The 11877-nt window shown below is 41.2% G+C and overlaps 1 pseudogene; it reads left to right on the forward strand.

The window, feature by feature from the left end:
• The first annotated feature begins 7569 nt into the window (after window positions 1–7569).
• On the forward strand, window positions 7570–7923 carry LOC105505548 (annotated as a pseudogene).
• Window positions 7924–11877: the final 3954 nt, after the last annotated feature.

The raw sequence follows: 11877 nt of genomic DNA on the forward strand, positions 1-11877 counted from the left end.
TGTTTTACTATTTCATTTATTTGAGTTTTTCTTAGAGCTTAATTAAAGAAGAGTGGTTTGGGGTATACTTTTCTTATTTGTACGTTATGTTTTGAACTCAGTCAATGCTGTAGACAGAGCCTCCAGGCAGGTTATAAATTAAAACCTAACTGATGGTTCACAATACAATTTCCCAGTTTGCCTTTGTGCTCTTGCCTCTCCTCTCCCTCTGTTCCTTAATATTTCCATGGATGTTTTTAACGTATTTTCTGTATGTTGGGTTAATGTTTTTCGTTTTTGAAAATATTAATACCTGTCATATGTATTAGTTTTGAGTACTGTATGTACAATTACGGTGCTAGGTATAATGGATTACAACAATAAAGCAATGTAGTATTGTTTTTGTGGGGTTAAAGTCTAATGGAAGAGACAAAGTAAAAAAATTACTAGTTTTAATATGTGCAGTAATGGAAATGATACTGACTTAACAGAGTAACAAAAAATCAACTAACTTTAATAGAGGTAGTCAGAGCTCTGCTTCTGAAGAAGATGTGGAAAACCTCAAGAGACTGTCATTCCCATTTTAACAAGGAGAAAAGTCTGGGTCGTCTGTAAAATTAAAGCTTTTTTTCTTGAGCATATCAAAGAACTGAAATTACGAGGCAAACAAACCAAATCCCAAAGAGTGATTAAGTCCTACAAGGAGAGATGGGACATACTGACTGTTTAACCTTAGGAAGAACCCAAGAGAAAGAGATGGCCTTTATATAAACAGGTAAGAAAACATTAGAAAAATTTTAACAAATTCCTAAAGTGTACGTGTGGGCTAGCATACTAGTTTGGAATAGCCAAGAATCTGAAATAAGGGAACTTCATACACACTAACAAGTTCTTTCCCAAGGGCCTACACCAGGACTCAAGAAAGCCTGGAAGCAGGGTGGGGAACCAGAAAGTCTCAGTAGGTGGTTTAAGCAAACAGAAGGTAGTTAGCTGCCTTGAAACCCTGCCTCCTTTGAAGCTCTTCTCTTGAATGATGCAAAAGCCTTAGGCTACTGTAGGGAGGAGCAACAATCCATATCATTCCTGGGGCCCAGGCAGAAATTCATTGCTCTGGGGTAGGAATGTAGACAAAATGCACCTGCTTTTGGGAGAGAGGTAGGGAATGTTCTGCCTTCAGGACACAGGAAAACAATATTACTTCTAGAGGAGTAGAAGCAAAAATTGACCTTGGAGGAGGGGCGGAAAATCTAGGCCCAAGATGCCACATGGATAACATAAAGAGGTCTGCTCCCAGTGGGGAATGGGCATGAAATTGTTGCACAAGACCAACAATAGATTAGAAACAGATTTTGACTACTGTTGAGAAGTGGTGCAGGAATGTTGAGAAAGCCACATCTCTGTAGGCCAGGCCCACAAAGCCTCCCTAAGACTCAGACTAGCCAAAGACAAAAAAACCCGTCTCTGCTACAAGCCTAGCACTAAGTAACAAGGAATGCCAGTCTGTTGTTGAGGAAGCAGCAGGGGTGTAAATATAGATCCTCTCTGTGGTGTAGGCATACAGGGATCCCTGAAAATTGAGGGTGGGACTCAGAAAAGTCCTCCTGTACTCCAGGTGCGCTATAAGCATAAGGTAATAGCAGTCAAGCACTGGAAGAATTTGAAGCCTGTAGTATACTGAAGATAGTGACAGCATTAATCCAACTCAAACCCCTAAAACTGGTGTTTACACTGACACAATTTCCAAACTAGTGGTCTCTGTGTTAATGCATTTTGCATTGCTATAAAGGAATACCTGAGGCTGGATAATTTATAGACAAGAGGTTTATTTTGGCTCATGGTTCTACAGATTATACAAGAAACAGTGCCAGCATTTGCTTCTGGTTAGGCCTCAGGAAGCTTTTACTTGTGGCGGAAGGAAAGGGGAGCTGATGTGTCACATGACAAGAGCAGGAGCAAGAGAGATGCGAAGTTCTTTTTATTTATTTATCTTATTTTATTTATTTATTTTTTGAGATAGTGTCTCAGTCTGTCACCCAGGCTGGAGTTCCGTGACACCGTCTCAGCTCACTGCAGCCTCCACCTCCTGGGTTCAAGGGATTCTTATGCCTCAGCCTCCTGAGTAGCTGGGATTACAGGCATGCGCCACCAAGCCTGGCTAATTTTTGTGTTTTTAGTAGAGATGGGGTTTCACCATGTTGGCCAGGCTGGTCTCGAACTCCTGACTTCAAGTGATCCACCCACCTTGGCCTCCCAAAGTGCTGGGATTATAGGCATGAGCCACCACGCCTGGCCCAAGCTCTTTTTAAGAAAAACCAGCTTTCACGTGAACTAATGGAGAACTCATTACCCCAAAGAGGGCACCAAGCCACTCATGAGGGATCCCTCGCATGACCCAAACACCTCTTACCAGGCCCTACTTCCAACATCGAGAATCACATTTCAACATGAGATTCGGAAGGAACAAACATCCAAACTATATCCGTCTGACAGAAGTGTGTGCATTTCCAGGTATAACACAATCTACCTTATTCCTTCTGTTATACACGAGTCTGGCATTCAATCAAAAACCAAAAGAATCCAATTCAGAAATGAAACAGAGGTTGGGACTAGCAGACCCTAAGACAATCAATTAATATATTAACATATCTGGTGGAAAAGGGGGGAAATAATGAACAGATAGTGAATTTCAGCAGAGAAGTGGGTAAAAAAGGGTGAAATGGAAACACCAGATATACATACATAAAAAGGTTAGCCAGGCACTGTGGCTTATACCTGTAATCCCAGCACTTTGGGAGGCCGAAGCAGATAGATCAGTTGAGACCAGGAGTTCGAGACCAGCCTGTCTAACATGGGGAAACCCCAGCTCTACTAGAAATACAAAAAATTAGCCAGGGGTGGTAGCACACACCTATAATCCCAGCTACTCAGGAGGCTGAGGCATGAGAATTGCTTGAACCCAGGAGGCGGAGGTTGCAGTGAGCTGAGATCGTGCCGCTGCACTCCTGCCTGGGCAACAGAGCGAGACTCTGTGTCAAAAAAAAAAAAAAAAAAAAAAGGCCACAATATTGGAGATAGAGAATTTCTTCAAACTTGATATAGCTGAAGAATTCATGAACTTGAAAAGAGGTCAATAGCAAGTATCTCAACAGACAAAGCAAAAGAGAGTAGTGGTGGGGATACAGGACAGAGCATCCAAGAACTGTGGGGTAAGATCAAATAGCCTGATGTACAGGCAAACCTTGAAAATATTACAGTTTGGCTCCAGACCACTGCCATAAAACAAATATAATAAAGCAAGTCACATGAATTTTTTTGTTAATGAGTACATATACAAGTTATGTTTAAACTATACCATAGTCTATTAAGTGTGCAATAGCATTATGTCTAAAGAAAAACAACATACCTACCTTAATTTAAAAATGCTTTATTAAAACAAAATGCTAATAATCATCTGACCCTTCAGCAAGTAGCAGTGGAGGATCTTGCTTTGAGTTGATGGCTGCTGACTGATGATGGCTGTGGCAATTTCTTAAAATAAGACATCGACGGCCAGGTGTGGTGGCTCACACCTGCAATCCCAGCATTTTGGGAGGCCGAGGCGGGTGGATCACCTGAGGTTGGAGTTTCAAGACCAGCCGGACCAACAAGGAGAAACCCTGTCTCAACTAAAAATACAAAATTAGCTGGGTATGGTAGCACATGCCTGTAATCCCAGCTACTCAGGAGGCTGAGACAGGAGAAACTTGAACATGGGAGGCGGAGGTTGCAGTGAGCTGAGATCGCATCATTGCACTCCAGTCTGGGCAACAGGCTCCATCTCAAAAAAAAAGAGACATTCAACCTTCTTAGATCCTGCCACTACTTTATCAACTAAGTAACTAAGAATATGTCATATTCGAATCCTTTGTTGCCATTTCAACAATGCTTACAGTATCTTCAACAGTAGATTTCATCTCAAGAAACCATTTTCGTTGTTTATCCATAAGAAGCAACTCCTCATCTGTTAAAAGTTTTGTCATGAATTTGCAATAATTCTGTCACACCTTTAGGTTCTGCTTCTAATTGTAGTTCTCTTGCTATTTCCACCACATATGCAGTGACTTCCTCCACTGAAGTCCTGAACCTCTGAAAGTCATCCACAAGGGTTGGAATCAACTTCTTCCCAACTCCTATTAAAATGTTGACATTTTGACCTCCTTCCATGAATCACAAATTGGCATCTGGAATGGTGAATCCTTTCCAGAAAGTTTTCAGTTGACTTTGCCTGGATCCATGAGAGGAATCACTATCTATGGCAGCTATAGCCTTATGAAATGTATTTCTTAAGAAATAAGACTTGAAAGTTGAAATGACTCTTTGATCTGTGGGCTGCAGATTGTATATTGTGTTACAAGGCGTGAAAACACAGCATTCATCTCCTGTACATCTCTATCACAGCTCTTGGTTGACCAGGTACATTGTCAATGAGCAGTAATATTTTGAAAGGAATCTTTGGCCAGGCGCAGTGGCTCAAGCCTGTAATCCCAGCACTTTGGGAGGCCGAGATGGGCGGATCACAAGGTCATGAGATCGAGACCATCCTGGCTAACATGGTGAAACCCTGTCTCTACTAAAAAATACAAAAAAACTAGCCGGGCAAGGTGGCAGGCGCCTGTAGTCCTGGCTACTCGGGAGGCCGAGGCAGGAGAATGGCATAAACCCGGGAGATGGAGCTTGCAGCGAGCTGAGATCCGGCCACTGCACCCAGCCTGGGCGACAGAGCGAGACTCTGTCTCAAAACAAAAAAAAAAAGGAATCTTTTTTTCTGAACAATAGGTCTCAATACCTGGGCTTAAAATATTTGGTGAACGAGGCTGTAAAGAGATGTGCTGTTATCCAGGCTTTGTTGTTCCATTTATAGAGCACAGGTGGTGACAATTGATCATAATTCTCAGCTCTAGGATTTTCAGAATGGTAAATGAACATTGAACATTGCCTTCTACTTATAGTTACCACTGCATTAGCCCCTAACAAGAGAGCCAGACTGTCCTTTGAAACTCTGAAGCCAGGCATTGCCTTCTTCTCTCTAGCTATGAAAGTTCTAGATGGCATCTGCTTCTAATAGAAGGCTGTTTCATCTACCTTGAAAACCTATTGTTTAGCCACTTTCATCAATGATCTTAGCTAGATCTTCTGGATAACTTGCTGCAGTTTCTACCCCATCAACACTTTCTGCTTCTCCTTGCCCTTTTATGCTGTAGAGACAGCTTCTTTCCTTAAACCTTATGAACCAACCTCTGTTAGCTTCAAACTTTTATTCTGCAGCTTCCTCACCTCTCTCAGCCTTGTAGAATTGAAGAGAGCTAGGACCTTGCTCTGGGTTTGTCTTTGGCTTAAAGGAATGTCGTGGCTAGTTTGATCTTTTATCCACATCACTAAAACTTTCCCAGTGTCAGTGGTAAGGCTGTTTTGCTTTCTTCTAATTTAGGTATTCTCTGGAGTAGCACTTTTCATTTCCTTCAAGAGCTTTTCCTTTGTATTCACAACTTGGCTAACTCATACAAGATGTCTGGCTGTCATCCTATCATACCTTCCTCACTAAGCTTAATCATTTCTAGCCTTTGATTTAAAGTGAAAGACATGTGACTCTTCCTTTCACTTAAACACTTAGAGGTCATTGTAGGGTTATTAACTGGCCTAATTTCAATATTGTTGTGTCTCAGGGAACAGAGAGGCCTGAGGAGAGGGAGAGAGATGGGACAATGGCAGGTCAATGGACCAGTCACAGCACACACAACATTTATCGATTAAGTTCATTGTCTTACATAGGCAGAATTGTTGATATCCCCAAACAATTACAGTAGTAACATCAAGGATCACTCATCACAGATCACATACAATCAATGCAATATCTGTGAGGCACAATAAACCAAAGTACAAAAAAATGAGATACACCTGTATGTAATTAAAGTCCAAGAGAAAACAGAAACAGCCTGTGGGATAAGAAATATCAGTAGAGGCTGGGCGCAGTGGCTCATGCCTGTAATCCCAGCACTTTGGGAGGCCGAGGCGGGTGGATCATGAGGTCAACAGATCAAGACCATCCTGGTCAACACGGTGATACCCCGTCTCTACTAAAACTACAAAAACTAGCCGGGTGTGGTGGCGCATACCTGTAGTCCCACCTACTCGGGAGCCTGAGGCTGAAGAATTGCTTGAATCCGGGAGGTGGAGGTTGCAGTGAGTCGAGATCACACCACTGCACTCCAGCCTGGCGATAGAGCAAGACACTGTCTCAAAAAAAAAAAAAAAAAAAAAAGAGAGAGAGAAATATCAGTAGAGATAATGGCCAAGAATTTTCCAAAGTTAATGAAGAACAGTAACTCACAGGTCCCTGAATTCCAGAAATTCCACATTGTAAGTCAAACTGCTGAAACCAAAGATAAGAGTTAATCTCTCAAAGACAGTTGGAGGAAAAAGAAACATTATATACAGAGAAAGGAACACATAAGAATTATAGCCAACTTCTGGTCAGAGAGTAAATGAGCAAGAAAATAATGGAGCAAAGGTCCATGCAAGGTGCTTGCAAGTCATCATTCCATCCTAACAATAACGAAGATGCTGGACAAAGTGAAGACACAACTCTTCTTGGATTCAGAAAAGTGAGATTACAGGGCAAAATACTACTCCCAAAATTGAAGAGACAGAAAAATACAGAGAATTGCAACTTGATGGAGCAGGAACTCAGAAGCAAAAACCTCCGTGGGCACCAATGTCAGGGTAGGAAAATCTAAATTGTACTTGACAAATAGCTGGAGGCTCAGTGTGGACAAGTCTGAGATTAAAAACTGCAGGGGGGCCAGGTGTGGTGGTTCACATCTGTAATCGCAGCACTTTGGAGCCCAAGACAGGCAGATCACCTGAATTCAGGACTTCAAGACCAGCCTGGCCAACATGGCAAAACCCCATCTTTACTAAAAATACAAAAATGGCATGCGCCTGTAATTTCAGCTACTTGGGAGGCTGAGGCAGGAGAATCACTTGAACCCAGGAGGCAGAGGTTGCAGTGAGTCGAGATCACACCATTGCACTCCAGCCTGGGCAACAGAGTGAGACTCCATCTCAAAAAATAAAATAAAACAAATAAATAAAAATAAATAAAAACTCCAGGGGGACCCAGTCATAGAGCAATTTTCATACTTCTCTGAGTTTTACCTCCAGGCACTCAATCAGGTTCACACAGTAAAGATTGGCCAAAATCCCTTTGGGATTTCATCAGGGGAAGGGGACAAGGAACCATTTTGAAATATGCTAGAGCTTTCTGTTCTTAACAAGGCCTGCCCTTGAGAGAAACTGTTTTACCAGAGCCTAATCTAGTAAAGTTTTTTCAGAGTCTTATTGATTTGGGGGAAGAGAAATATCCAACTCCAGCCAGCTCTAGTTATCCTGTTCCACCTAATGGTGGTGAGGGAGGTACTGAGAAGCACTTGTGAAGTTCACAGTCCAGAGGCACGGGCTCATTAAAGGACTGAGACTGAATCCTATTTGACCTTTGAACTCGCAAAGACTTTCTTCTTCCTCTTTCACTGATGTTGTTTACAGGCACTCAGAATGGTCCAGTGTTTGATATACCATCGTAGGCTTTCCTACAATATAGCCTCTAACAAAACTATGCTGTCCCGAACCCCAGGTAATAGAATTGTTTACTTTTATACCAAGAAGGTTGGGAAAGCACCAAGATCTGCATGTGGCCTGTACCCAGGCCGACTTCGAGGGGTTAGTGCTGTAAGACCTAAAGTTCTTATGAAATTGTCCAAAACAAACAAACAAAAATGTCAGAGAATATGGTGGTTCCATTTGTGCTAAATGTGTTCATGACAGCATCAAGCATGCTTTCCTTATCGAGGAACAGAAATTGTTGTGAAAGTGTTGAAGGCACAAGCACAGGGTCAAAAAGCTAAATAAAAAATGAAACTTTTACTGGGCATGGTGGCTCACACCTGTAATCCCACACTTTGGAAGCTGAGGCAGGCAGATCACGAGGTCAGGAGTTTGAGACCAGCCTGACCAACATGGTGAAACCCTGTCTCTACTAAAAATACAAAAATTAGCTGGGCATGGTGGCATGTACCTGTAATCTCTGCTACTCGGGAGGCTGAGACAGGAGAAATGCTTGAACATGGGAGGCGGAGGTTGCAATGAGCCCTGCACTCCAGCCTGGGTGACAGAACGAGACTCCTTCTCAAAAAAAAAAAAGAAGGAACTTTTTTTGATTATTAAAATTGAAAGGCTTTAAAAAAAAAAAGACTGAGACTTAATCATAGGACTATAAAATACTTTTCCTTCCCACACATCTTCCCACACATTACTAAAGGCTTTTTTACTACAGCCCCCTTTACATACTACATCATGTTCAGGTATCAAGAAACAAAAACTACAAGGCAGACTAAAAGGCAAGACAGAACAAAAACTCCACAGTTTTAAGAGACAGAGCAATCCTCAGAACCAGATTCATATATGACAGGGATATTGAAATGGTGAGACCATGAACCTAAAACAACTATGATTCATATGCTAAAGACTCTAGTGAATAAAGTAGACAGCCTTCTAGAACAGATGGCAATGGGTAAGCAGAGAAATGGAAATTCTAAGCATAAACATAATGCCAGAAATAAAAACACTGCAGCAGAAATGAAGAATGCTTTTGATGGGTCTATTAATAGATTGGACATGGCTGAGAAAATAATCTCTGAACTTGAGTGTATCTCAATAGAAACTTCCAAAATAGAAGAGCAAAAAGAAAAAAAGATTGAAAAAAAAATCCCAACAGAAAATCCAAGAAAAGGCAACTACAAAAGGTGTTATATAAATGGAATGAAAATACCACAAGTGCTAGGCACAGTGGCTCACACTTGTAATTCCAGCACCTCGGAGGCCGAGGTGGGTGGATCACCTGAGATCAGGAGTTCGAGACCATCCTGGCCAACATGGTGAAACCCTGTCTCTAATAAAAACACAAAAATTAGCCAAGCATGGTGGTGGGTGCCTGTAATCTCAGTTACTCTGGAGGCTGAGGCAGGAGAATTGCTTGAGCCTGGGAGGTGGAGGTTGCAGTGAGCCGAGACCATGCCACTGCACTCCAGCCTGGGCAACAGAGTGAGACTCCGTATCATAATAAAAATAAAAAAGAAAATACCAGAAGGAGTCCAGGCACGGTAGCTCACATCTGTAGGCAGAGGTTGCAATGAGCCGAGATTACACCACTGCACTCCAGTCTGGGCAACAGAGCTAGACTTCATCTCAAAAAAGAAAAGAAAAAAAGAAAATACCAGAAGGAGAAGACATAAATAAAAGAACAGAAGAAATACTTGAAGCAATAATGACTGATAATTTCTGCAAATTAATGTCAGATATCAAATCACAGATTCAGGAAGCCCAGAGAACACTACACAGGATAAATGCCAAGACAGTAATAACCACAATTATCACCACAAAAAAACACGACACCTAGGAATACCATATTTTAAAAGTCTTATATTTTAAAAGTCTTTAAAAAGTCAGAGGAAAAACATACCTTACCTACAGGGTAAAAAAGATAAAAATTATACCCAACTTCTCCTCAGAAACATGCAAGCAAGGAGGTCAGTGAAATGTAGTGTTGAGAGAAAAAAACTACCAATCTGGAATTCTGTGTCCTCTGAAATGATTCTTCAGAGGTGAAGAAGAAGTACGGACCTTTTCAGATGAACACAAACTGAAGAAGTTTGTTGCCAGTAGATCTGCCTTACAATAAATGTTAAATGTTCTTCAGAGAAAAGAAAAATGATATAGGTCAGAAACTTGGAGCTGCATAAAGAAAGAAAGAGCATATCTATCTATCTATCTATCCATCCATCCATCTATCAATCAATCATGTATCTATTTATCCATCTACCTATCACCTATTCTTTCTATCTATCTATCTATCTATCTATCTATCTATCTATCTATCTATCTATCTATCTATCTATCTATCTATCTCTGTCTGCCTGTCTGCCTATATAACTACTTACCTACCTTCCTACCTATCTATCCAGCCACCTATCCAGCTATCTAAATAGATTTATTGTAAAGAGTTAGATCATGTAATTATGGATGCTGAGAAGTTCCCAGATGTGCAGCCAGCAAGCTTTAGGAGAACCTATGGTATAGTTCCAGTATAAGTCTGAAGGCCTGAGAATCAGGAGAGCCAGTGGTGTCAGTTCCAGTCTAAAAGCCAGCAGGCTTGAGACCCAAGAAGAGCCATTGTTTCAGTTCAAGTTCAAAGAAAGTAAGAGACTGATGTCCTTGCTCAAGGCAGGCAGGCAGGAGATGTTCCCTTTACTTGGCCTTTCTGATCTATTCAGGCATTCAGTGGATTGGACAAGACCCACCCACATCAGGGAGGGCAGTCTAATTTGTAGTCTTTACTCAGTTTACCAATGCAAATGTTACTCTCATTCAGAAACCCCCTCACAGATATACCCAGAATAGTGTTTGACCAAATGTCCGGGCACCCTGTGGCCTAGTCAAGTTCACACATAAAATTCACCATCACAATGACATTCTGGAAAGGCAAAACCATTGGCAGAAATCAGATCAATTGTTGCAAGAGGGGAAGTATTGCATATGAAAGGATATGAGTGAAATTTTAGGTGTGATGGAATTTACTAAATTTTTATTGTGGTGATACATGACCATATAGGTTTGTCAGAGCTCATTGAATTGTATACCTAAAAAAGGCAAATTTCTTTATATGTAAGTATACTTTGATAAACATGAATTTAAGAACAAAAAAGAATTTGAAGAACAATTGAAAGAAGAATAAGAAGAAGGCTGGGCACCATGGCTCCTGCTCATAATCCCAGCACTTTAGGAGGCTGAGATGGGAGGATTGCTTGAGCCCAGGAGTTTGACACCAGCCTGGGAAACACAGGGAGACCTCATCTCTACAAAAAATAAAACACAGTAGCCAGGAATGGTGGTACATGTCTGTCGTCCCTGATACTTGGAGGCTGAGGTGGGAGGATTGTTTGAGTCCAAGAGGTTGAGGCTTCAGTAAGCAGTGATCATGCCACTGCACTCGAGCCTGGGCAACAGAGTGAATTCCCATCCCAAAATGAAGAAGAAGAAGAAGAAGAAGGAGAAGGAGAAGGAGAAGGAGAAGAAAAATAAGAGGTAGTTTGGGCAGTATACTGAGGGCATGTCATTTAAACTGAATCCTGAAGATAAAAATAATTTAGCGATGGGATATATTTGGGGTGGGAAGAGTTTGTAAGAGAGGAAACAATGGAGAAAAGTCAATGAAAAGATTGGCATACTTATGGAAGCGGAGAGAGGTGTGTTGCTTGAGCACAAGGTGAGACTGAAGAGATTGGCTAAGGTTGATTATGCAGCATTTTGTACTCCACGTTTAAGAAGGATAGATTTTATTTTGATGCAATGAGAAATAATGAAAGTTAGGCATAGAGGGCAAGAAATCTAACATTTTCAATTCATGTTAGCCGCTAGGTGGGGAACGGATTGAAGGTATTTAGAGGAGTAGCAGTCAACTTAGGAGGTTGTTTCAGTAGGCAACAGGAGTGATAATGCTGTGTGATCTAGAGCTGTGGTAGTGGATATGAGGAAAAGTGGACTCAAAGTATATTTTGAAGACTGAATTTATTGGATTTCCTTATGAATTCAACATTAGGAATGAAGGAAATGGAAGAATGAAGGAGGATGTTTAAGTTTCGGTCTTGACCAGTTAGGAGGCTATTGGTGCTGTGTAATGTGATGAGAACAGAAAGGAGGGAGAAGTTTAGAGGAATTAAAATTCCTCTTGAACATGTTAGATTTGGAATGCCTAAGACATCCAAATGAAAATGTTTAATGTGTAGTTTCTTTCTTCTTTCTTTCTTT

Source organism: Colobus angolensis, unplaced genomic scaffold (assembly GCF_000951035.1).
Source record: "Colobus angolensis palliatus isolate OR3802 unplaced genomic scaffold, Cang.pa_1.0 Scaffold126, whole genome shotgun sequence".
Lineage (NCBI taxonomy): Eukaryota > Metazoa > Chordata > Mammalia > Primates > Cercopithecidae > Colobus > Colobus angolensis.